This window comes from Narcine bancroftii, chromosome 12, assembly GCF_036971445.1.
Source record: "Narcine bancroftii isolate sNarBan1 chromosome 12, sNarBan1.hap1, whole genome shotgun sequence".
Taxonomy (NCBI): Eukaryota; Metazoa; Chordata; class Chondrichthyes; order Torpediniformes; family Narcinidae; genus Narcine; species Narcine bancroftii.
In genome coordinates this window covers 45837476-45863526 of record NC_091480.1, presented here as the reverse complement: position 1 = coordinate 45863526, position 26051 = coordinate 45837476, and the positions used below count along the sequence as shown (strand labels likewise).

The 26051-nt window shown below is 35.4% G+C and overlaps 1 long non-coding RNA gene across 4 annotated transcripts in view; it reads left to right on the top strand.

The window, feature by feature from the left end:
* Positions 1 to 25767, top strand: part of LOC138746912 (uncharacterized) — a 60503-nt gene extending 34736 nt beyond the window's left edge. Inside the window, exons 2-7 of one of the 4 annotated variants that reach the window (XR_011347180.1) lie at positions 2866 to 3035; positions 3990 to 4024; positions 8300 to 8420; positions 21347 to 21444; positions 24174 to 24246; positions 25484 to 25767. This is a non-coding gene — a long non-coding RNA (uncharacterized lncRNA). Of the gene's footprint in view, positions 1 to 2865; positions 3036 to 3989; positions 4025 to 5983; positions 6401 to 8299; positions 8421 to 21346; positions 21480 to 24173; positions 24247 to 25483 lie in introns of those variants that run through there. The other 3 variants (XR_011347179.1, XR_011347181.1, XR_011347182.1) reach the window with 3 other exon arrangements.
* Positions 25768 to 26051: the final 284 nt, after the last annotated feature.

Below are 26051 nucleotides of genomic sequence, written 5' to 3'. Positions count from 1 at the left end.
CTCTTCATCCTTTTGTTTTTCACATTCACATAGAACACCTCTAGTGCAGTATGTGAGAGACATGCCAGGGATGGCCTACCAGCGCTATGCAGTCACTGCAGGGATACGGGCAGCAGAGTGCATGCCTGAGACTCTCGAATGCCTGAGAGCTGCGGGGATGCTGCTCAGCATTGGGCTGAGGAGCTCAGCTTGACGAGGAGTGAGGAACAGACCTGCAGCCAGCCTGAAGAAGTTCAGGAAGCTGAGTTACAACAAGAGATGGAAGAAGAATTAGAATACTACTTGGAATCAGAATACAATCAATTATTGCTTGCTGCAGCTAAAGTGGAAGGTACCCCAACAAAGGTACCTTCCCACATAAGTCTCCCAGCACTATGAGTCCTATGCCCCCTTCTGATATAATGATAATGTTGGAAAATATAACAAAACAAAATGAGAGTTTGATGGACTATGTTTCTACTAGTTTTCAAAATGTTTTACTAGTTTTCAAAATTAGACTTAAAATTACTGATATGTCTGGTGAAATTGCATCAATGAAAGTGGATGTTAGTAAATATTTGACAGTGGTGGATAAAGTCAAAAACAAAATTAAAAATGTGGAAGATAGAGTGGTTGCCAGATGGCAGATTGAGAAGAAGAATTGTTTACAGAAGATGGATTTGTTAGAAAATCAAAGTCGGCGGAATAATATAAAAATAATGGGGCTACCAGAAGGTTTTGAGGGAGTAAATCCTACAAAGTTTTTTAAAGAATGGATTGTTAAAGTATTTGGTCTAGAGTATTTTCCAGAAAGTTTGGAGATAGAAAGAGCTTATCATGCGTTAAGAAAACAACGATTACCAGGGGCAACCACCTTGAGCTGCTTTTGTGAGGTGTTTGAGGTATCAAGATCGTGAGATGATTTTACGTGCAGCGGTGTTACGGGCACGTGTCAATGGTCCAATGGTAATTCAAAATAGTAAGGATTTTTTATGTGGATTTGAGTCAGGAAGTAGTTATGAAACAGAAAGAAATTCATCCTGCTAAAGTCATGGAAAAAAGGCTTCAGATCTACTTTTAGATATCCAGCAATTTTAAAAATATTTTATGGGTAATACCAATCTCAGTTTTTTGAAAATCTACAGGCAGCTTTAACTTTTGCTAATTCTTTACCAGATTCTAAGTTGACACAGGAATTTGCATGGAAACTATTGGTGGTGCTAGATAAAGCTGGTAATGTGAAAATTGAGAAGAAACTGGAAGTTGAACAATTGATAGATTTGCAAGAAGAAATTTCAGAATCATTCACTAAATGAAGGGTTTCTTTGCTCTCTGGCTGGGGAGAGGATGCTATCCCAGCTAAATCCGAAGTCATCAGCCACTGTTGGTATTAACTGCACCTGGTTAATAAGGTGCAGTTTTTTTGTTGGGGGGTTTAAGGGTTTTTTTTTAAAGAGGGTTTTTTTTTGTTGTGGGTGGTTTAATTAATTTGTGAAAGATTGGGTGCAATTATATAGATTGTAATGAGTAATTTAAATTTTGCAACTTTTAATTTTAAGGGGTTAAATCATTCGATAAAGAGGAAATGTATTTTAGATTGTATTAGAACATTTAAAATTAAAAAGAGATTGAGTTGGACATGTAATTTCATCTTCATTTAATTCTAAAGCTAGGGAGTGGTGATTTTAATTAATAAGAAAATACCTTTTGTGGTAGATTCTCTTTTTGAAAATGCAGGAAGAGTGTTAATTGTAGAATTTTTTCTGAAAGTTGGACTTTAAATGAATGTTTATGCACCAAATGAAGATGATGGGGTTTTAATTTCAGAGGCATTTTTAAATCTGAATCAGTAAAATGGGAATGTATTGGTGGGAGGGGGTTTTAATTGCTGTTTGGACCCATTGTTGGCCAAATCTCCAAAAAATGTTAGAAGGTCTAAGATGGAAAAAATATTGCTTGAAATGATGAAGGATTTGAATTTAGTGGAAATTTGGAAGAAATTAAACCCAACAGAGAAAGATTATACATTTTATTCAACTCGACTTAACTCTTTTTCTGGAATAGATTTATTTTGGATTTCTGCACTTTTACAAGGTAAATTTAATTTAGCAGAATATAAAAGTAGATTATTGTCAGATCCTTCATTATTGTTAATTAGATGTTTAGATACTGAATTGGTAGAGACAGTTTATTGATGGAGGTTTAATGAAATGTAATTGAGAAGACCAGATTTTGTTAAGCATATAAGAGATCAAATTAATTTTTATTTACAAACAAATCAAAATTCAGTTCAAAGTAAGTTTGTTTTGTGGGATGCTTTAAAATCATATTTTAGAGGATTAATCATTAATTATGCAACAAAAATCAGTTAGAAAGCTAAAATTTGGAGAAAGAAATTGAAGGTATGGAGAAAAAATGTACAGAGGATGATAAGATACAGTTATCTAAATTGAAATTATGCTATAATAATTTACAAACATATAAATATGAGAAATTGATATTGAGATCTAAATTGGGAGAAAGAGCACACAAGATTTTGGCAGGCAACTTAAAACTGAGCAAGTATCGAGGACAATTAATGCTATTAGGAAAAATGGAGAAATTACTTATAAGCGAAAAGATATTACTGATGATTTTTTAAAAATTCTACGAAAATCTGTATGCATCAGAAGGTAGTCAGGATATTGGTCAAATTGATTATTTATGGATAATTTAAATTTACCAATGCTGAATGAAGTAGAAATTAAGAATTTATATATTTCATTTACTGAATTAGAACTGAAGGAAGTTTTACAATCGATGCCTAATGGGAAATCTCCTGGAGAAGATGGTTTATGGTGGAGTTTTATAAAGAGTTTAATGATTTACTATTTCTGTTATATATAGATGTTTTGAAATAAGCAACTGAAACAGGTGTATTTCCAGATTGTTTCTCAAGAGGATTGATTACAGTTATACCAAAAAAAGAGAGCTCCTTTAAAAGTATCAAAGATTATACATTGGTGGTGAAAGTCTTGGTCAATGAATTATTACCAAAACTGGTTCACATTTATCAGGTAGGTTTTGCTAAAGGCTGGTACTCAGCTGATAATATAGTTAAGTTGATTTCATTAATTAATGCAGCAAAGCAACAAAATAATCAACCAATGGTTGTAATTTTAGATGCAGAGAAGGCATTTGATTGAGTTGAATGGAAATATTTGTTTAAAGTATTGGAAAAAATTATTTTTGGTCCTTTTTTAGAGGTTGGGTTAAGGCTTTATATGAGGTACCTACAGCAAGAGTATTAACAAATGGTCAGATTTCAAATTCTTTTAAATTGCTCTACAAGACAAAGTTGTCCTTTTGCACCTGCTTTATTTGCTTTAGTGCTTGAACTAAATATGCTCAGGGAGTTCGACAAGATTTAGGTATTAGGGGGATTAGAGTGAAAGAAAGTGAATATAAAATTAGTTCATTTGCAGATGAGGTTCTGATATATGTAAGGTTTTATTAAAGTCATTACAGGAATTATTGAAAAAGTATGTAAATTATCAGGATATGAGGTTAATTGGGAAAAGAGTGAGATTTTTTAGAAGAAGACTATAATAATTGTAGACAAATTACTAAATTAAGATGGTCAAATAAAATTAAATATTTAGGAGTAGTTGTAAATAAAAATTAGAAAAAATTGTTTAATTTAAATTACATACCTTTAATTAGAATTGATTAAGATAAATAGAAAGATTTACGATTGACTTTAATTGGAAGAGTGAAGAGTGAATTGTATAAAGATGAATATTTATCCTCGAGTGCAATATTTTTTTCAATCTATTCCATGTTTGGTACCAAAAAGTTTTTAAGGAAATAAATAAGGTAATTAGGTTATTTCTAAGGAAGGGTAAATAATCAAGAGTTTCTTTACAAAAATTGACGAAGTTATGAACTAGGTGGCTTGCAATTACCCTGTTTTTATAATTATTATGAAGCGGCTCAGTTGAAATTTATTAATAGACTATTTGATATCCTAGGTGGGTGAGGATAGAGATGGATCAGATCTTAGAAGGTAACATTAAGCATTTTATTTATAAATGGAATCCTTTATTGATAAATGGAATCCTTTATTGTTACAAGAAATTCATTTGCCTGTTTTATGACACATAATGAATATTTGGTATAATCGTAATTTAATTATAGGGCATAAAGGGATGATTTCAATAAGATCACCAATATATCAGAATAAATTAATTCATTTTTCATTGAATAGTCCTTATTTAAAGGATTAGAAAAATAAAGGAATAGTAAATGTTATAGATTGTTTTGAAGCAGAGAGGTTTTTTTTTCATTTAATTGATTACAGGAGAAATATGGTATTGCATCAAATTCTTTGTTTGCTTACTATCAACTTTGAGAATTTTTAAAGTGTTAGGGTAAGGAAATAAATTTGCCAAATCAAATGAAATTTGAATTATTGATTGAAGATAAATGTGAAAAAGGTTTTATTTCTGATATATATAGATTGTTACAGAAAAAATTGAAAAAGTAAATATGTATAAAATTAAAGAGAAATGGGAAAAAGATTTAAATATTGTATTGGCAGAGGAAGAATCGTCACAAATATGTGTTAATAGTGTTACAAAATTAATTAATGTGAGATATAATATGGTTAACTATAATTTTTTGCATCAATTAAAATTAAAAATATGGATTTAGTATAACAGATTTATGTTTTAGATGTAGAGAACAGATAGGTACTTTTGTACATTCAGTATGGTTGTGTAAGAAAATTAAATATTTTTGGGAAGAAATTATAAAATTTTTGAGAGATTTGTTTAAAATGGATATTCGGTAGGGTCTAAGGTTATGTTTATTGGGATACGATAAGGCCCCATTTGTCGATTTAAGAATGCCTAAACCATGTTTAGCTTTCTTAAAGTTAGCCTTAGCAGTAGCGAGTAAGTTTATAGATGTTACATGGAAGAATGATGTACAACTAAATTTGCGAAGTTGGCATAATGAATTACAATCTTGTTTGTATTTAGAAAAATTAACATACAATGTGAAAAACAATTATTCTTTCTTTATTGATATGTGGATTTGAAATATATGGCTATATAAATTAATTAATTGTATTAAGTTTGGCACACCAATCAGGAAATATTGATTTTTGTAGTAAGATTTTTGGCAGGAGGGGGATTGTGGAAAGTTTTTAAAAAGATTTTTAGTCAGGGTTTTTGTGTTATAGGAGGGAGGGGAGGGGAAGGGTTATAGTAATTTTTTATGTGTAATTTGAAAAATTTAAATAAAATTTAAAAAGAGAACTTTTTCAGTATTACACTTTGTATCTGGTCATGATCATATATGGAAAACATTTAAATAAAATTTTCAAAAAAAATCAGAAGTTTACCTCCATTTGCTCAGTGAGGAGATGCTTGACTCTAGAAATCAAGTGTAACAGAACAGAAAAAAAATAGAAAAAGTAGAAAATTATTTTGTAGGATGGGAGATTCAGAAGAGAGAATTGCTAACTCTTTGGAAAATCAAGGTCGATGGAATAATGTGAAGGACTTCTGGAAGATATTGAAGGTTCAGATCCAGTGAATTTTTTTTTTTAAAGTGGATCCCAGATGTATTGGGTATTGAATTTTTTCCAGATGATCTGGAACTGGATAGAGCATAGAGAATTGAGGAAAAAACCCTATCCGGGTCAACCATCTCAAGCGGTTTTACTTTGTTGCCTAAGATATAAGGATAGCGAGATGATTTTAAGAGTTGCTGTTCAGAAGGCTTGGCAAAATCAAACTCCAATGATGGTTCGAGGCAGTAGAGTTTTTTTTCTATGCTGACTTGAGTCAGGAGATTATTAAGAGGCATAAAGAAATTAATTCAGCATAAAAGATGTGAAGAAAGGGGTACAAGTTTAATTTTCAGTACCCCACTGTGCTGAAAGTTTTATATGGGAATTTTCAATCTCAGTTTTTTGAGAGTGATCATGATGCATTAATTTTTGTTAATTCTTTACCAGATGTGCAGAGAGCTGACCGACCATTGTCACTTAAGAGGAAGATGTCTAATAAGAGAAATGGGAATGGGAATGGAAAGAGGGGAGAAATGTCAAGGAGTCTGATTGATATTGAAGATCTGGAGCAATCTTTGGGACTGGAGTCATTGGGAGTATGATTGAGGTGGACAATTGTTGAAAAGTTCATCGGGGGATGGATGACTCTGAAACTTTCAAAAGTCATCTGCCACTAGTGGTTTTTTTTATCACACCCAGTTAATTTGGGAATTATTACATTGATGTAGTTTTCGGGAAGATTTTTTGTGTGTTTTTTTTATATTGTAAGAGGTTTTTTTATATTGTAAGAGGTTTTTTTGCATTTTACTTTCAAGAAGTTTTTTTTATATTACTTGAGCAAGGGGAGCTTTTATTGCTATATACATGTGAATTTGGAAAATAATAGAAATTTTTTTAGTATAAATTGTCTAATTTGAATTTTGTGACTTTTAATGTACATGGATTGAATAATATGATTAAGCGTAAACATGTGTTGATTTATATTAAAAAAATGAAGGTTGATACTGCTTTTTTAAGAAACACATTTAACTGAAAATTAACACTTAAATTTGAAGAGAGACTGGGTAGGACATGTAATTGCTTCTTCTTTTAATTCTAAAGCCCAAGGTGTGGCAATTTTAGTTCATAAGAAAATACTGTTTGAATTGGAATCATTTTCTGAAACAGCTGGTCAAATTTTAATGGTGAATTGTAAGATTTTTGCGGAATCATGGACACTCGCCTAATTCAAATAATGAATGATTTATATCTGAAGCATTTCTGACATTATATCAGGCTAAGGAAAACATTTTAATTGGTGAGGTTTTAACTGTATTTTAGATAATCATGGGTCCTCTACCGGCATCACCTACGGCTCCTAGAACGCTTCCATCAGCGCTGTCTCTGCTCCATCCTCAACATTCATTGGAATGACTTCATCACCAACATCGAAGTACTCGAGCTGGCAGAGTCCGCAAGCATCAAATCCATGCTGCTGAATACAAAACTGCACTGGGTGGGTCACATCTCCAGAATGGAGGACCATCGCCTTCCCAAGATCATGTTCTATGGCGAGCTCTCCATTGGCCACCGAGACAGAGGTGCACCAAAGCAGAAGTACAAGGACTGCTTAAAGAAATCTCTTGGTGCCTGCCACATTGACCACCGCCAATGGGCTGATATCGCCTCCAACCGTGCATCTTGGCGCCTCACAGGTCGGCGGGCAGCAACCTCCTTTGAAGAAGACCGCAGAGCCCACCTCACTGACAAAAGACAAAGGAGGAAAAACCCAACACCCAACCCCAACCAACCAATTTTCCCTTGCAACCACTGCAACCATGCCTGCCTGTCCCACATCGGACTTGTCAGTCACCAACGAACCTGCAGCAGACGTGGACATACCCCTCCATAAATCTTCATCCTCGAAGCCAAGCCAAAGAAAAGAAAAGATCTGCTATTAGATAAATCTCCGAAAAATATAAAGAAATTGAAGATGGCTGTGCAAATGGTGTCTTTGATGAAAGATCTGAATTTAGTTGAGATTTGCAGAAGATTAAATCCAACAGAAAAAGATTTTTCATTTTATTTAGCTAGACATGATTCATTTTTAAGCTCACCTTCAAGTTCAAATTATTCAGGTCAAATATAAGAGCAGGATTGTGTCTAACCATTCCATGTTATTTATATCGTGTGCTGGATCTGAAGTTATGCAATCAACTTATCATTGGAGATTCAATGGGATTTTATTGTAAAAACCTGAGTTTGTTAGTTTTGTTAAGGAGCAAATTGCTTCTTTTTTTAATATAAATATGAATTCAGTACAGAATAATTTCATTTTATGGGATGCTTTGAAAACAGATTTACAGGGCCAAATTATTAGTTATTCACCAAAAAAAAAAGAAGTATTTGGCAGAAAGCTTGACATTGGAGAAACATATAACTGAGTTCCAACTCAGTTTCAGAAAAATTGTACTGAAGATAAAAAGACAGCATTAACTAAGTTGAAATTATGCTATAATACATTGTAAACTTACCAGTATGAGCACTTAATTCAAAGATATAAGCAGCGTTATTATGAATTAGGTGATAGAGCTGATAAAATATTAGCCTGGCAATTGAAAACAGAACACGCTTCAAGAACTATTAATACCGTGAAAAAGAATTCAATAGTTACCTATAAACCTCAGGAAATTAATGATCAATTTTATTCATTTTATCAGAAATTATATACTTCTGAGGGGGGTTAAGATAATGGTTCTATTGAATCTTTTTTATTTGCTTTAGATCTGCCAGTATTAGGAGAAGATGATGTGAAAGAATTGGAATCTCCATTTACAGATGCTGAGATTAACAAGCTATACAGGAGATGCCAAATGGGAAATCTCCAGGGAACGATGGATTTAATGTTGAGTTTTATAAAGTGTTTTATGATGATTTGTCTCCTATATTTTTGGATGTACTTCAACAAATAACAGATGAACAATCATTACTAGAATCTTGTTTAAATGTGATAATCACAGTAATATTTAAAAAAAAGACAAAAACCCACTGAATGTGGCCTCATACCTGCCAATATCTTTATTAAGTGTAGACTATAAGATAATAGCTAAAATATTGGCAAATAGACTTGCCAAATATTTACCCCAATTAGTACATGCTGATGAGGCAGGTTTCATAAAGAATAGGTATGCTCCTCATAATATTCTTAGAATGATTACATTGATCATCGAGTCAACAACCCAACTGTCCTGGGTAAACTTATACCTCTCATTTTGTTCATTTTAGATTGGTCACAGTGTTTGAGCTACCGAAAGAAAATAGACACACACACCGAGAGCAGTTCAGTTTATACAAATGTTTATTACAAATTCAAAAGCTGATTTCAAACTACAATATGCAAGCCCTTCCCAAATATACTTATCAACGCTTGGACTGGTCCCAACTGCCGAAGCAAGGCAACGACTGCACACTTGTAGTAGGTTGTCAGGGCGCCGGTAACAGCTTCTCCACCTCCCACGACCGGGACGTAGGCTGGACTCTTGAAGTTCTTCTTCTTGCTGAGAGATGTTGCCACCTCTTGGAGAGTTTCAAACTTCAGCAGCAGGACCATGGCTTATCTTACCCAAAATCTGCTTACCCAAGCACCTATTCCCAACACAGCAAGAAAGATAAGTGAGCAAGCTAACATGCTAGGCTTCTATCGAATAACATAATTTTCGGCTTATCACTTTGAATACAATGGTTTATTTTGCATCAAGGCTAGGCCTCTGACAGTCTGTGACCAAAACAAGCAGGAAGATTAAATGTTCTTGGTACACAGATGTCCTTTCATCAGATAACAGCATATCTGGCCCCTCGGTGGAATTTAGCTTATGTCTGCTGATTCTAAAAACAAGCAGGTTCTCAGCCTTGCAGAAGCAAAGGCTGCAAAAGTAAAAAACAACAAGCAGATTCTCAGCCTTGCAGAAGCAAAAGGCTGCAAAAGTTAAAAAACAGTTAGAATCTTCCTTTACACCAATGCAGAAAAAGCATTTGACTGAGTTGAGTGCAATTCTTTATTTAAAATGCTAGAAAATTTTAAGTTTGGTCTGATTTTTATTGGTTGGGTTAAGACATTATATAAAAATCCAGTTGCTAGGGTGGTAACGAATAGCCAAACTTCTTCGTCATTCAAGTTAACATGATCAACATGTCAAGGCTGTCCATTGTCACCAGCCTTACTTCTGTTGGTCATAGGACCATTAGCTCAAGCAATCAGACAAAATGATAATATTAAAGGGATAAGAATTGCAGATGATGAATATAAGATTAATTTGTTTGCTGATGACGTATTGATATATCTAACACACCTAGAACAATCTTTAAAATATTTGCAAAAATATTTGGAGCAATATGGTGCACTATCTAGGTATAAAGTTAATTGAGACAAAAGTGAAATATTGCTAATTTCAGATGAAGATTATGGTGAGTTTAAACAGATTACAAAATTACAATGGTCCGATAAAATAAAATATTTTGGAGCAATGGTTGATGCGAAACATCAATCATTAATTAAATTATGTACCATTATTGAGAAAGATTAAGATGGATTTTATTAAATGGAAAGATTTTCCATTGACATTAAAAGGTCAGGTAAATTGTATTAAAATGAATATTTTCCCATGTATTCAATATATTTTCCAATCGATTCCATGTTCACTTCCAAAAAAAAATTTCAAGATTTGAATATGGCAATATGGAAGTTTATATGGAAGGGGAAGTTAGCAAGAATAGCATTATAGAAATTGAGGTGCAAATATGCTTTAGGAGGACTTCAATTACCTCATTGGCAAAATTATTATGAAGTCGCAAATTTAAAATTTATTAATAGAATGCTGGATATTATGCAACCTCCTAGTTGGGCTAAAGTGGAATTAGCTTGTATTTCTGAGTCTCAGGTTCATCAGTTTACTTCCTATCTGGGTGGCAGATAGAAGACAGAGAGTTGGGATAAATGGCTCATTTTCTGAGTGGCAGGCAGTGACCAGTGGGGTGCCACAAGGATCTGTACTGGGACCCCAGCTGTTCACAATTTACATTAATGATCTAGATGAGCGGATTGGATGTAATATCTCCAAATTTGCAGGTGACACTAAGCTAGGAGGGGTTGTGTGCATTGAAGAGGGGGGTCAGGAAGCTCCAGTGTGATTTGGATAAATTGGGGGACTGGGCAGATACATGGGAAATGCACTACAATGTGGATAAATGTGAGGTTATCCACTTTGGTAATACAAACCGGAGGGCAGATTACTATTTGAATGGCAATAGATTGGGAGATGGGGAAGTGCAGAGAGAACTAGGGGTTCCTGTGCACCAGTCACTGAAGGCGAGCATGCAGGTACCGCAGGCAGTTAAAAAGGCAAATGGTATGTTGGCTTTCATATCAAGAGGGTTTGAGTACAGGAATAAGGATACCTTAATGCAGCTGTACAGAGCCTTAGTAAGACCACACCTGGAGTATTATGTGCAGTTTTGGTCACCTTATCTGAGGAAGGATGTTCTTGCAATGGAGGGAGTGCAAAGGCGATTCACCAGGCTGATATCTGGAATGGCAGGAATAACTTATGAGGAAAGATTGCGCAATTTGGGATTGTACTCGCTGGAGTTTAGAAGATTGAGAGGGGATCTCATAGAGACATATAAAATTCTGGCAGGACTGGACAGAATGGATGCAGAAGGGATGTTTCCAATGGTGGGGGAGTCCAGAACCCGGGGCCATGGTTCGAGAATAATAGGCAAACCATTTAGAACCAAGATGAGGAGGAATTTCTTTGCCACAGAGAGCAGTAGAGGCAGGTTTATTGAATATATTTAAGAGGGAATTAGATATATTTCTTCAGTATAAGGGAATTAGGGGTTTCGGAGAGAAGGCAGGGACGAGGTACTGAACTTTAAGATCAGCCATGATCCCATTGAATGGCGGAGTAGGCTCGAAGGGCCAAATGACCACTCCTGCTCCTATCTTCTATGTTTCTATGAGATGCTTGTGGATTATTCGATGTCCTTGTATCTCATTTCCTCAATCCTGGCAACATCCTTGTAAATCTTCTCTGCAATCTTTGAATCATATTGATATTTTTCACCATTTCTCCCTTCACTCATGATGGCCATAGTGTGTATTTCCGATGTCTGGCTGCCATGAGAAGTGACAATGACCTTCTCAGAATGGTCCAGAACAAACTTTCAGAGCTGTGTTCTAACCTTGATGCTCTTTTTTTTTGGGAGGGGGGGGGGGGCATTAACACAGATTTTGAGCACCAAAAACCAAGTAGACAAAATGTTTCCGTGGCTATATTTACTGGTTTATAAGTGAAAATGTAACAAGCTTCTGAAGTTTCAAAACAAATTTCATCTATACCTCATTCTAATGAGCCGAAAATAACTTGCAACTTTTCCAATGTAATATGAAAGTTTAGACACTTGTTAAAAGATGTATTTAATTACAAATGTTCATAACAAAGTTACACCCTCTTTTATGTTGGGTAACAGAGACTCGGGGATCTGTTTAATGTCACTGATTTATCCATCGCCACAGGCAGTACAGAGAAAATAAGTTAAACAATGCACCGAGTCTGACATCCACTGACCAGAGCTATCAATTTCCATGAGATGAAAGACCTAGAAATAAATGCAATGACATCATGTTAAAGAACATTAACTTTTAAATGTTTTTTTGATCATCTGATGTGGTTCTATCCTTGATACAAAATTATTTCCTGAGTCATAATACTTATTGGTTTTGCTCTACTTGCGTCTAGCAGTTTTTGAAATAGAAAATAAAAACTCAAGGCAGCAAATATTTCTATTTAAAGATGTAGAATTCACAAGCCATGTGAATCCTCCTCCATGTATTCATCATTACCTGCAATGTTTTTCATCGACCATTGATTAGCATTCAAAACTTGTCTTGTTAGCTTACTATCTATGAAAAGTATTTTGTTTATAATTAAATTGTTTGATGGGAAAGCTGAAAGGTCACAATGGGAACTATTGGTCTCCTATTGACAATTAGATTTATAGATACTGGCGCTTAATTTTGTTGCACAGGACCAATATTTCCAAGAGCTTTCTTAGATACCAAGTCTATAATTTGGTAGGCAGCAAGTGTCTTGGGTAAACTTGTACCTCTCACTTTGTTCATTTTAGATTGGTCACAGTGTTCAAGCTACCGAAAGAAAATAGACACACACACCGAGAGCAGTTCAGTTTATACAAGCCTTTATTACTAAATCTAAAACTGAATTCACACTACAATATGCAAGCCATTCCCAATTATACTTATCAATGCCTGGACTGGTCCCAACTGCCAAAGCGAGGCGACGTCTGCACACTTGTAGTAGGTTGTCTGGGCGCCGGTAGCAGCTTCTCCACCTCCCCCGACCGGGACGTCTGTTTGGAATCTTGAAGTTCTTCTTCTTGCTGAGAGATGTTGCCACCTCTTGGAGAGTCTCAAACTTCAGCAGTGGGACCATGGCTTGTATTACCCAAAAGTTGTTTACTTCAGATCTTATCTCTTTGAACAAATGATTTAATTATCTTCAAGGACTCCTGACAGTCTGCGACCAACAAAAGACAACTGCACCTCTTGACCTCATGGTGGAAGTTGGATAATGTCTACTGCATCCCTGGGCCCCATAGTGTAAATTTAGATAATGTCTTCCTATTCAACTGCATCCTGGGCCCGGCCCCATAGTGGAATTTAGGTGTGTCTACTAAATATGCATCCTGGGCCTCATAGTGGAATTGAGATTATGTCTTCTGATGCAACTGCATCCCTTCTTGCATCAGCGGGTCTAGGGCCCCATGATGGAATTTAGATGATGTCTTCTGATGCAACTGCATCCCTTCTTTCATAAGCTAGTCTAAATCCTCCATTACAGCAAGTATGTTGGAATTTCTGTCCAGAAATGTGTTTCTTTCCATTTTGGTGAAGGAAAATAACAGACATTCATGGTTTATTCCTAAAATGTTAACTTCTTAGATTATGTAAATGCCTAATGAAAACCTCCAATATAAGACTGAAGTTATGTCACCTCAGGGATGTTTCAATTGTCCCATTGTTGCTGCTTTGTTTGATGACCGATTTCTCCCTCTACTTTGGTGCAGACTTTATGCAAGTCTGCAGTCATCATTCTTCCTCTGTGCCTGCTCCTGCCTCCCCCCCCACTACCCCACTTCCCCTTCAAAACACTTCTAGAGGGTGGGAAATCCAAATCACGAGTTTCCAGTCATGGTGGAGTTTGAGTTGATCTCTCCAAGTGAGGACAAGAACCAGTCATCCTGACATGCTGCAGCCTGGTCCTTCGGACCTTTACAGGTGAAAGAGGTTGGATTTGTTCTCACTCAGAGAGAGCAGCTTAAAGCTCCACCATGACTGGAAACTCATGAACACAGGATACTCTTCTTCTGAAAGGAAAAAAAAAAACAACTGAAGTGGAATGCTATCGTCACCATCAAGAATAATCTATTCTGGAGTTTCTTCTTCCATTAGGGTAAAGAATATCTCAAAGCCCTGCTCTCACCCTAACGCAGAAGAAGTAAGCTATGAGCTTCAGTACAAGTGCTCTGATATTAGAGGTATGGATAAGGCCATGAATAACCTCTACTATGTTCTGGACAAAACCCATGCCCGGGTCCCAGGGGAATAACAGTTACAGGGCTGGAAAAGATACAAACATCTAGTGTTCTCCCCTTGTCAAAGTGAGTAGAATATTGCTTTGACCTATCAAAGCAGTAACTTGTATGAGCAACAAATACAAATACATTGGCACCTGGTGGATGATAAAAAGAACCTCAACAGGAGCCTGTAGGATGATTGAGTTCAAGAGTCATGATGTCATGTTGCAGCTCTATAAAAGTCTGGTTAGACCACACTTGGAATATTGTGTTCACTCTGGTCACCTCATCACAGGAAGGATGTATAAGCTATGGAGAGGGTGCAGAGGAGATTTACCAGGATGTTGGCTGGATTGGAGAATGTGTCTTATGAGGCAAAGTTAATGGAGCAAATGCTTTTCTCTTTGGAGCAAAGAAGGATGAGAGATGACTTAATGGAGGCCTACAAGATTATGAGACATAGATGGGGTGAACAGCCAGCACCGTTTTTCAGGGATAAGACAAGCAAACACCACAGGATGTCTGTGCAAGATAAGCAGAGGAAAGTTTAGTAGAGATGTCAGAGGTAAGTACTTTTACAGAGTAGTATAATGCATCGCCAGGGCCGGTGCTGAAGGCTGGGCATTTTAAAGACTCAGGCACATGAACACAAGAAAAATGGAGGGTTATGGATGTGAGGAAGGGAAGGTTTGGTTTGTTGAGTAGGTTTATATAGGCTGGCACAACATCATTGGTGGTAGGTCTGATACTGTGCTATAATGTGCTATGTAATGTCCTATGAGTGTCCATAACTCCATCCCATTTCATGTGGCCCAGTCTCAGCTGTAGCAGAGAAGTAAGATGTTGAAAAGGCCATTTTCCAGTTGAAAAAAAAAACAAAGCTTTTGGAGCTTTAAATATGGTGGTGGAGAACTTCTACAAAAATTCATTTCCCCCATCTAAGACAGTGAGGGCATCAAAAATCTGTTCATGCTGCAAATCTGAAAGAGAAACAGAAAATACTCAAAATACTCTGAGGGTCAGACATCATCCATAGAAAGAGAAGCAGTTAACAGAACTCTGTTTGACGAAAGGTCCTTGACCAGAAAATATAAATCTACGGGTGGTAGATAGGTGCAGAGGGGTGATCATGTGGTCCAGAACATGGAAATTCTTTGCAAAAATACCTCTCAGCTGTTTATTTTCAGTGACTGAATAGCTATTCCACAAGGTGCAGTCAGGACACTGCCCGTCAAGAGGTCCAGTGTGGCATGATTTTCATCATGTAGGGAGTGTAGAATTTTTGACCTTCTTACTGTCAGCTGAACATCCTGCCCTCAGACACACAACTTTATTTTCCATGATGGGATACAAACTGACTTTCAATAACAAGCCTACCACAGAAATCATAGAAATGCTTGGGGTCAAGTAAGGTTGTATTATTGCCGCAAACCTCTTCTCAATTTTTTGGGCTTGAGCCCTTCATTCTCAACATTAGCCACTAACCACCTCATTACCCAAAGAGTGGATACAAACCATTCTTTGAATGTTTACCAGCTTATTGTTCAGTTGCCTGAAGATTACAGTACTCAGAGGAGGTGGTAATATGATGTAGTAGGGATTGGTCCAGTGAAACCCATCCTCTCCAAATGGTTAAAAAAAGTATTTTTATGATCAGATAAGAACATTGATATCAGAGTTTAGAACTATTAAAAACTTTATTCAGGAAATGGATGTAAAAAATTCAACAAATGGAAAATGTGATAGAAATGAAAAAGCAACATGAAGATGAAGAAGAAAGAGTGACAGGCATGAAAATGGATGTGACTGCTTTAAAAGAAAAAAATGGAAGCTAGAGATAAAAATTTTATGAAGTCCCAGGACTTAATGGCCCAGAAAATTGACATTCTAGAGAATTTTGGCAGATGTAATAATATAAAAATAGTGGGCCTGAAAGAAGGTAAGGAAGGTACAGATATAAAAGGATTTTTAAATCAATGGATCTTGCAAATTTTAGGAACAGAAAAACAAGAGGAGATTGAAATTGAAAGAGCCCACAGGACTTTGGCACCAAAACCACAATTGCAGCAAAACCGCACTCCATATTGGTAAAGTTATTAAAATATCTGACAAGGGACAAAATTTTGGAGCTGGCTGTCAGAAGAGAAGAGGAAGTCAAGGGACCATTGAAATACAAAGAGAATAAAATATTTTTGTATCGAGATATAAGCTTCAACCTTTTAAAGAAGTGCAAGGAGTTTAATTCATAAAAAAGCGTTATTATGGAGAAAAGGCTATAACTTTGTCTTGCATCATCCAGCAGTTTTGAAGATATTTATCCCTGGCGGACAAAATAGACTGTTTTATGACCCAGGAAAGGTTTGTTACTTTGTCGACCAACTGCCAAGTAACCAGCAAGAAGAAGAGTAAGAGATGTAACAAAAAAAACTGTTAAAGATAATATATATAAATATATTAGCAAGTTAATAACTTGATTATATAAAAGCTTGTTTAATTGTGTAGAAATATATATTTGTAAATTCTCTAGGGAAGGGCTAGGGATGGGGAGGGAAAATCAGCTGACAATTGTGGTATATGCTGCAACCCACAAAGTTAAAGGTGTTGTGGTTTCTTGCAGGTTGGCAATGACAACTGATTAAATGGGCTTTGTTCTTGTGTGTTTTTCTTTATAACCCTTTAGTCTTCTTATAGCTTCTATTTTTTTCTATATCATTCATGTCAGTACGTATAGTAAGAAATAATAACTTTCACAGGTATACCTTTAGAAGAAGAGAGTTGGAGTGTTTGAAGAGGTGGTATACAGGTAAAAATGAGTTAACAAAATGAATACATTGAAATTTATGACTATCAATATTAATGGAATATACAACCAAATTAAATGGAAAAGATTACTGACATTATTAAAAAAAAGGAGAAAAAAATAGATGTATCATTTATACAAGAAACACACTTAACATTGGCAGAACATTTTAAATTGAAGAGAAACTGGGTAAGACATGTAGTAGCATCATCTTTTAATTCAAAAGCTAGGGGTATAGCTATCTTAATGAATAAAAATTGCCTATTAAAATAGAAAAAGTCATCACAGACTGGCTGGTAGATATGTTATAATAGTATGCCAGATATACTCAGAATCTTGAAACTTATTAAATATTTATGCACCTAATGAAGATAACCATAAATTTATGCAAGGCATTTTTTTAAGTTATCAAACACACAAGGACAAATTATCTAGGGGGAGATTTCAATTTTAGCTTTGACCCATCATTGGATAAAACTGGGAAAATTACCACAAAAAATCAAGCAGCCAAAATTTCAATGCAGGATATGAAAATAATAAACATAACACCCAAACAAAAGAGATTATTCATATTAATCTAACAGGCATAAGCTTGATATGTTTTTATTATCTATCAAAGTACAAGGGAGAGTTCAAAACACTAACCCAAAATATAAACCAAAACTCTTATCGGATCATTCACCCTTTCTGTTATCAATTGCTCTGGAGGATATTCCACTTAAAAGATATAGATGGAAACTTAATCCCATGCTGTTAAAAAGGTAATATTTTTGGGAGTTTATAGAACTAAAAATTAAAGTATATTTTGATATGAATTCAAATTCTGTAACAGATAAATTTATATTATGAGATGCAATTTTTTAGATGGCAAATAATTAATTATATGACTAAAATTTTTAAAAGAACACTGCCGAGAAATGGAACAATTGGAAAAAGGTTAGTAATTTTAGAGAAAGATTTAATGAAATTAGACGATACAGAAAAAAAGGCAATTGATGGAGAAAAAATTAAAATATGATACATTACAAACATGTCAAGTGGAAAAAATATTATGAGAACAAAACAAAGATATTAGGAGAAAAAACTCACAAAAATTTGGCTTGACAGTTAAAAACAGAGCAAGCAATCGGAACTATCATAGGAAGTGGAATAATTAGATTTTATATATACCACAAGAGATTTTATAAGCAACAATATCAATCTGAAGTCCTAGGAAAGAACAATGAAATGGATGAATATATTTTGTCGAATATTGAATTGTTTCAATTGGAATTGGAAGAACAAGGTAAATTATCAAAACCTATGACTGCTACAGAAGTCTATGATACATTAATGGCTTGACCAAGCAATAAAGCACCAGGCGAAGATGAATTCCCCATGGAGTTTTACATGGTCTTCAATAGTTTACTAATTCCACCTTTTTTAGAGGTAATAAAACAAGTGGAAGAAACTCAGAACCTGCCTGATTCTTGTAAAATGGCAATAATCTCAGTAATACCAAAAATAGGAAAAGACCCTCTGTCACCAGCTTCATAAAGTCCAATATCTTTATTAAATACTGACTACAAGATCATTGCAAAATTATTAGCAAATAGATAAACAGATTTTTTTTACCACAGTTTGTGAAGCTAGACCAGACAGGATTTGTTCTAAATAGAAGGACAGCAGATAATGTGTGCAAGCAAAGATCCAACAGTGGTGGTATGGATTCTGGTTCTTTCAGTGGACTCTCCAAAATGATGTTACTGAAACTTTCATCTTGGTCAGACTTCCTTTATACTGCAGAATTGTGAGTTATCTGCACAGAGCCTCACAGAGATGCTCTCTTTGTGAAAGCTAGCAGAGAAAACTGAACATGTGTTTCAAAGCTTTCCCTTTGTCTGGTTCAAACATGGGAGGAGTTACATTTGGCCCAATCAAAAGTTTACATTACACATTCTTACCCTATGCTATTACAACTAAATACAAATTCCATTGCTAGACAAATTAGCAGCCTCTCATCAGACCTGCTCGATGATTGGTTCAAAGTAAATTTCTATAGATGGTCATCATGCTCATTGGTCCTTTTGAATTGCCTTGCCTGCCTTAGTAGAATGCTGCAAAACTTAGCTACACTATCACTAGCTACTAACCCTTTCCTTTCTCAGCAGTAGCTCTTGATGCAGAGAAAGCCTTCAACAGGCTTGAATGGAGTTTCCTCTTTAAAATATTACAGAAATTTAAATTACCGGAAAAAAAATTATTAACTGGATCAACGCACTATATAACAGTCCCATGGCAAAAGTGTTAACCAATGGATATATTTCAGATTATTTTAAATTGAGTAGGTCAACTAGACATTATCACCTTACCTTTTTGCTTTAGCTATAGAACCATAGGCAGAATTGATAAGACAGACAGAATGATAAAGTGAATACAAATAAAAGATTAAGAATTTAACATTAGTTTATTCACAGATGATATTATTGTATATTTAACACATCCTGAAAAATCACTAAGGATGTTACATACCAAATTGAATGAATATGGGGTGATATCAGGATATAAAATCAATTCTGATAAAAGTGAAGTGATGCAAATGAACACAGCTGATTATACACAATGTAAAAAAGGAGTCTCCTTTTAAATGGCAGTTACAGGCTATATGGTACTTAGGTATCAGAAAAGATAATAATTTAAAGCATTTGTTTAATTTTAATTATTAACCATTAATAAAACAAATACGAAGATTTAGAGAAATTGAAGGATTTGCCTCTAACTCTAATAGGGAGAGTAAACTGCATTAAAATAAGCATATTTCCACAATTACAATACTTATTCCAAATGTTACCGATTCCCTTAACTGGGAATTTTTATCAAAAATTGAATAAAATAATTAAAATAGCTTTGGATAAGTGAATACAGACATATAAACAAGAGGGATTGCACTTATCAAATTTCAAAAACTACTATAGGGAAGCCCTATTAAAAATGTTTTCTTATTTTTAATCAGGCAGGAGAAAAACTGGCTTGGCTTAAGTTAGAGTTATATAAATTAGAGGAAAATGTTTCCTCTAAATAGAAACTGGTGCAACATAGTAATTTACCAATATTACATTGTATATTATGGAGTAAAATACACCTCGAACAAAAGATGATAAACTAACAAGTACCAAATATGTTGGTGAAACAAAATCAATGAATAATATATTTTTTCAAGGAATGGTCAAGAAAAGGAATTTCAAGAATAAAAGACTGCTTTCTGGGCAATACCTTATTGACATTTGAACAGTTAAAAGATAAATATGGAATATCGCATGGTACAATATTTTCATATTATCAACTAAAAATATATTTAAAAGAGAAGCTGGGAACTAATCAATGGATCTAATCATGGAAATTCTAAACACACCTGCTTAAGCAATTCAATCTCTTATGCTCAACAGAGGGTTGTTAACTCAGCCCTCAATATCACAGGCATAAGACTTCACTCCATCGAAGACATCTTCAAGAAATAGTGTCTTAAGAAAGGAATCTCTATCCTCAAGGACCCCCCACCATCCAGGCCATGCCCTCTTCACTCTGCTACCATTGGGAAAATGCATAGACAACACTTTCCTTATTCCAAAATATCCTAATTTCAAAGTATCATCTTCCAAAGTGTGAATTGTGATGTGCCAAATTTTGATCTCTTTAATCCAACAAATCAAACTCTGTAGCTGTTACTTTATGTAGTTTTAATCAATTGATAAAACCGATAAACATTTTGCATTGCTTCGTATTAAGACTTTCATAATGATGAATAACAAAGTATTTACTGTATAATACAGATATAAAAAGTATACGAAGATACTAATGATATAAAAGCTTTTAATGAGATACACAATGCATTTAAAGAGATACCAAAATTCAAATAATAATTTATTGTGCTCACGCTTCCTTCACATCTTGTAGAATGAAAGAACAAGCTGTTAGCCTGGGTGGATACTACAACATATTACATCATAGACGCTATGGTAACACTACAAACAATAGTTCTCTTAAAGAGACAGACACAAAATTAACTAAAAATGAAAAACACAAGGTTTCAACCTTTACAAAAGGTACAGGAGCCTAAAGACGAGCACTCAACTTCTTCCCCACCAGCATCAGATTCCTAATAATCAATGAACCAAAGACACTGCCTCACTTTGACTTTTCATACAGTTTTTAATTTATTTTTGTAATGTGGTTTATATGAATGGTTGCACTGTTTTGCTGCCATAAAACAGCCGATTTCATGACATGTTCATGACAATAAATTCTAATTCTAATTCTGACTATTCAAAAAGATAGGGGCTAATTTCTAACTGCAGTGCCATTTTTGTACACTAACCCCAATCCTTTGATTTACTTAGTTTCAAAAAATCAATTGGTTTTAGTCTTGAATGCAGTCAATGATGGAAACTCTTCAAACCCTTGTGGATAGAGAATTCCAAAGATTCACCACCCTCTGGTATGTAACCAGATGAAGCCTAAAACATCAGTTATGTATCTTTATCTTTGCTGTATAAAGGACACCTGCTGAGTTTCTCCAGCACTGTGTTTTTATTTCAACCACAATGTTTACGGACTTTCATGTTTGACTATAGACTTAACATAGACTCTATTCTAAAATGAGTGCAAAACAGAGTGATTGGGGGCTATGTGTTCTTTGCTTGTTGAAAGTTACAGGACAGGCTTAAATAACAGACAGAACCCTGAAATGTATAAATGGATGCATAGAGTACATAAGCGAATACATTCAAAAATCTAATTTGTTCACCAATGTAATATTACGTCCAGTTCTGGTCACCACACTTTGGGAAAAATGGAAAAGATTGAGAAAAATTACTTAAGAGATCTACTAATATTATTCCATGAATGAGGGACTTTAATTTTGTGGATTGATTGGAGAAGCTGTGGTTGTTCCTGAAACCAAATAGTTCACAAGATAATCAAATCCAATCTATTTAAAATTTTGATGGATATAGACAGAGAGAAACCTCTCCTATTGGCAGGAGGTTTAAAAATAAACAGGGGATACAGAATGAAGGTAATTGGATAAAGGACTGAAAGTGGCATGAGGGAAAAACATTTTTATGCAGCAGGTAATTACAATCAGATATTTACTGGGAGTATCAGAGACAGTTTCAACTGCAATGTAAGTATTATTGTTACAAGCCCAGAGGACCCCAAAGCCCAGCAGCAATAGATATTCACCAAGACAAATGGTTACTTAAACAAAAGTTGCTTTTATCTTTAAACATGAAAATAGAATCAAACTTATCACTATTGACTTAACTAACCTAACTTAACTCCCTTCTAATTCTAAGTGCACATGTATGTAATGTGTGTGTAAGTTCAGAAACGTTTGTTGGTTCACAGTCCTATCTCACTTCTCATTCCTCCAAGTTCACTGGCTGGAGGCAATTCTTATACTGTGCACAGAATTTAACATTTATAAAGTTCACCAGGCTTTGGTGCTTGAAAGACAAATGGTTACCGCTCAGGAAGGTTCTTGTGGGTTTTCAGAGAGAGATTTGTTGTGCAATGGACACCCAGCCACCTCAGTGTTTTGCTGACAAACTTGTCCCCTTCAGGGTTCTCCAGATGATAACCTCTTTCTTTCAGGTAACCACAGATTTCCTTTTTGTTTCTTTTATTCCAAGTGAAACATTAGACAGCCAGTCCTCTCCTCTTGCATGAACCACAAGGGCTTTGACCAGGCTGAATCAAGCACTTACAACCTGTCTTCCACATGGAGTTTTCCACAAGCTTGCCAGCTTGTCCTGTTCCAGTCCCAGCCATTGTTGCTGGCTGTAACATTGTAGAAGTGATATCTTTCACTCTCTCTCTCTCTCTCTTTCTCTCTCTCTTTCTCTGAGAAAAAACCTGTTTGACTCACTCTGCTTCCAAAACCACATGACCCTCTTAGAACAGCAAGTTATTTTCCAGACAATCTGCGGCTTCAACAAGATCTTTCACCTGTTTCCTTTTGTAAACAACAATCCATTAGTGAAGTCTCTTGACCACTCCCCAAAGCTCCTGCAAATGCTGTGGAGCCGACATGTCTAGCATAGGGCAGAGCTCCGGTATTTCAAATAAGATCTGTTTTAAGGTGTTTGTATGTCAACTTCTCTAACAAAACTTTCCCAATTTATCTCCCAAAAACATATCTATATACTCTGTCACATTATGAAGGCAGAGTTGCAAGTGTTTGTGGAGTTGTTAGAGGTGTAACATTAACTCTCACATAGAGCTAGCAGAGCCTCCTCCCATGTAAAACCATTCTCTGATGCCTATGAGCTCCAGTAAAATAACGAGAGGTGAAGTGCTCATCCTTTTGAGGAGACTCAAAGGTTTCATTTCCTGAAGACACCTCCCCCACTCCCCCCCACCCTCCTTTACTTCAGGTCTTGAGGTCTTCAATACTGAACTGGTACTGGTGAATATCTCGATCACTGTGTCTCAGTTCTGAAGTGGACACTAAAGGATCAGGATATCCCAATCCTCATGTCTGAAGGGCAGCAATACAACTCCAAGCTCAAACTTGCTCTCAGGATTCATAAACCTCACTTTAACCTTCCCATTGTAGATGGGGCTAAGAGCCTGCTGGCAAACATACACATTCAGCAAACAAACTGCTTCTTCTCTGCCCAGGTGGGCACATTTGTCAATGTAATGACATGAAACTTCTCTCTCAAATGTCAGATTACTTGGAAAACTCTTTCTGCATATCCCAATGACAATTTCATGGCTGGCTCTAAATTTGCTTTTGAGAATCAATATCGGTTTTGTTGTAATGCTCCACTTCTGTTATCGTGAGATTAAAAAATACCTCACACTGACATTAATTTTGAGAACGGATGCTTTGTAAAGATCTGTCTTAACCCAAGAACGATGTATGACCTACAGCATGCTTATGTGAATAAATACTTCTTGCACCTATGAATACTAATTATTGATTTCAGCCTAGATACTTATTGCATACAAGTGAGATTTTTTTTTCCATTTATTCAAGGCACTACTTTTGCTTAGAAAAATTTATTAAATAAAATTAATAGTAGCCTTGTGTTTGAAATTACATACATTTCAAAAATGAATTGATGTCAGCATTATGTAATTTCCTGCTATTACCTGATTCGGAAATTTCATATATTACTCATTTGTTTTCACTTGATCATCCTTGACAACGTAATCTAGAATCTGGACCATCTGAACCTTGGCAAGCTTGGTATTTGAACAATATCAAAACACTTGACAACTGCCCATCAAAGTGAGTACTAATGTTTATGATTTAAAGATTATTACATTTAATTTGATTTCTACCTATGACTGAAGCTCTGAAAATAACAGTAATTCTTAAATTTTGTTTTCATTGACTATGAAAACAAGAAACATAAATGTGTTCCAAACCAACTATCCTCAGTTATAGTAGAGTTAAATACTGAGAGAAGTAGTGGAAGTGAATCCTCTGGGTTAATATACACAGTATCCTTGGAGTGAGCCATCTTTTATCTGCCCTCCAGGTACATCAGAATGTTTGGCTTAAGCACATTTTCTCATTGATGTTCCTCGTCTCTGCCCCAGGTGCTGTGTGATACATTACATCATTTAAACCAAGAGACAAAGACTGATTCTTTGAGCAAAAAGAGAAGGCATTTTTCTTGTCACACACCTTTCATATAAATACCTCTTCATCAAACCAGAAGGAAAGCCCAACAGGTGTTTAATGAAATATCAAATTGTAGCTGTATTTATAACATTCATCATATTAGACTAATGTTTACATAGAATTACATATAGAATTACATAGTCTGTATGGAACAGAAACAGACTGTTTGCCCCAGCTAGTCCTTAGCATGTTTATAGCCTCCCCCCTAACTCCACCATTGCTTTTTCATCTAATTCTGCAATCACATCCCTCTGCTCTTCCCTCCTTATTGTAGATGGAATTTTCCCTTAAAATTGTCTCTCCACATAATCTCCATTACTCTTTGCTTGATATCTTATGATTTATTGTCACATGCACCAAGATAGAGTAAAAAAAATAGTTTTATTTCAACTCAGGCATTGCAAAATGTCACCTGGCTTTGACGCCACTCTGGGTTTAATAATTCACAGAAAACCACATGGTAAGAACAAAGTGAGAAGATTAATCAGGAGAATGGTAAAATAGGATATCCATTCATTTTAACATCCTGGGAAAGCCCATTTCAGAAGCTGCTCAGTCATTAGCCAAGTATTCCATAATGGATAAAAAGAATGTTGCTCAATTCCCTTCTGCCTTTATTTGTCAATGGCTTTACATTTGGGAACTCTCATCAATAGCTTCTCATCATCGACCAACAAAATTATTTCTTACAGATTTCTGTGTCAATAGCAAATAGTAATCTGAAGGGCTCTATCCCCTTACCCCTCACATTTCTCAAGATGCTTGACATTTAATAAAGGAGTTAAAGTCTATGTACTTAACTTTCATATTTTTCTCTTTCAATTTTTATCTGCTACAGAGAGTTGTTAACTTGGCCTGCAACATCACAGGCACCAGACTTCACTCCATCAAGGATATCTGCATGAGGCGGTGTCTTAAAAAAGTAGCTTCTATCCTCAAAGACCCCACCACCCAGGCCATGCTCTCTTCACTCTGCTACCATTGGGGAAAAGGTAGAGGAGTCTAAAGATGAGTGCTCAGCGGCACAGGAACATCTTACCCACTGCCATCAGTTCCTGAATGATGAATGAACCACAGACACTGCCTCATTTTGACTTTTCATGAACTATTTTTATTTATATATGCTGCCACAAAACATGACTTGTTCATAACAGCAAATTCTGATTCTCTTTCTGAAAAGCTTGTGCTGGTTATTGTAGTCAGATGTCTGTTCTTTCTGTGTGGGCCAAGGAAGTGTTTACTGTGGTATATGACCATGGATTTCATAACTGAGTCCTATCTGACTCTTACTGTTATCCTGATGCAGGCACTTTCTAGCACTAACCAATAATATTGTTCAGAAGGTGAAGCAAAAGTCAATGTCATTTTCTTGAGTGAAAAACATAAATCAGCAGATACTGTGATTG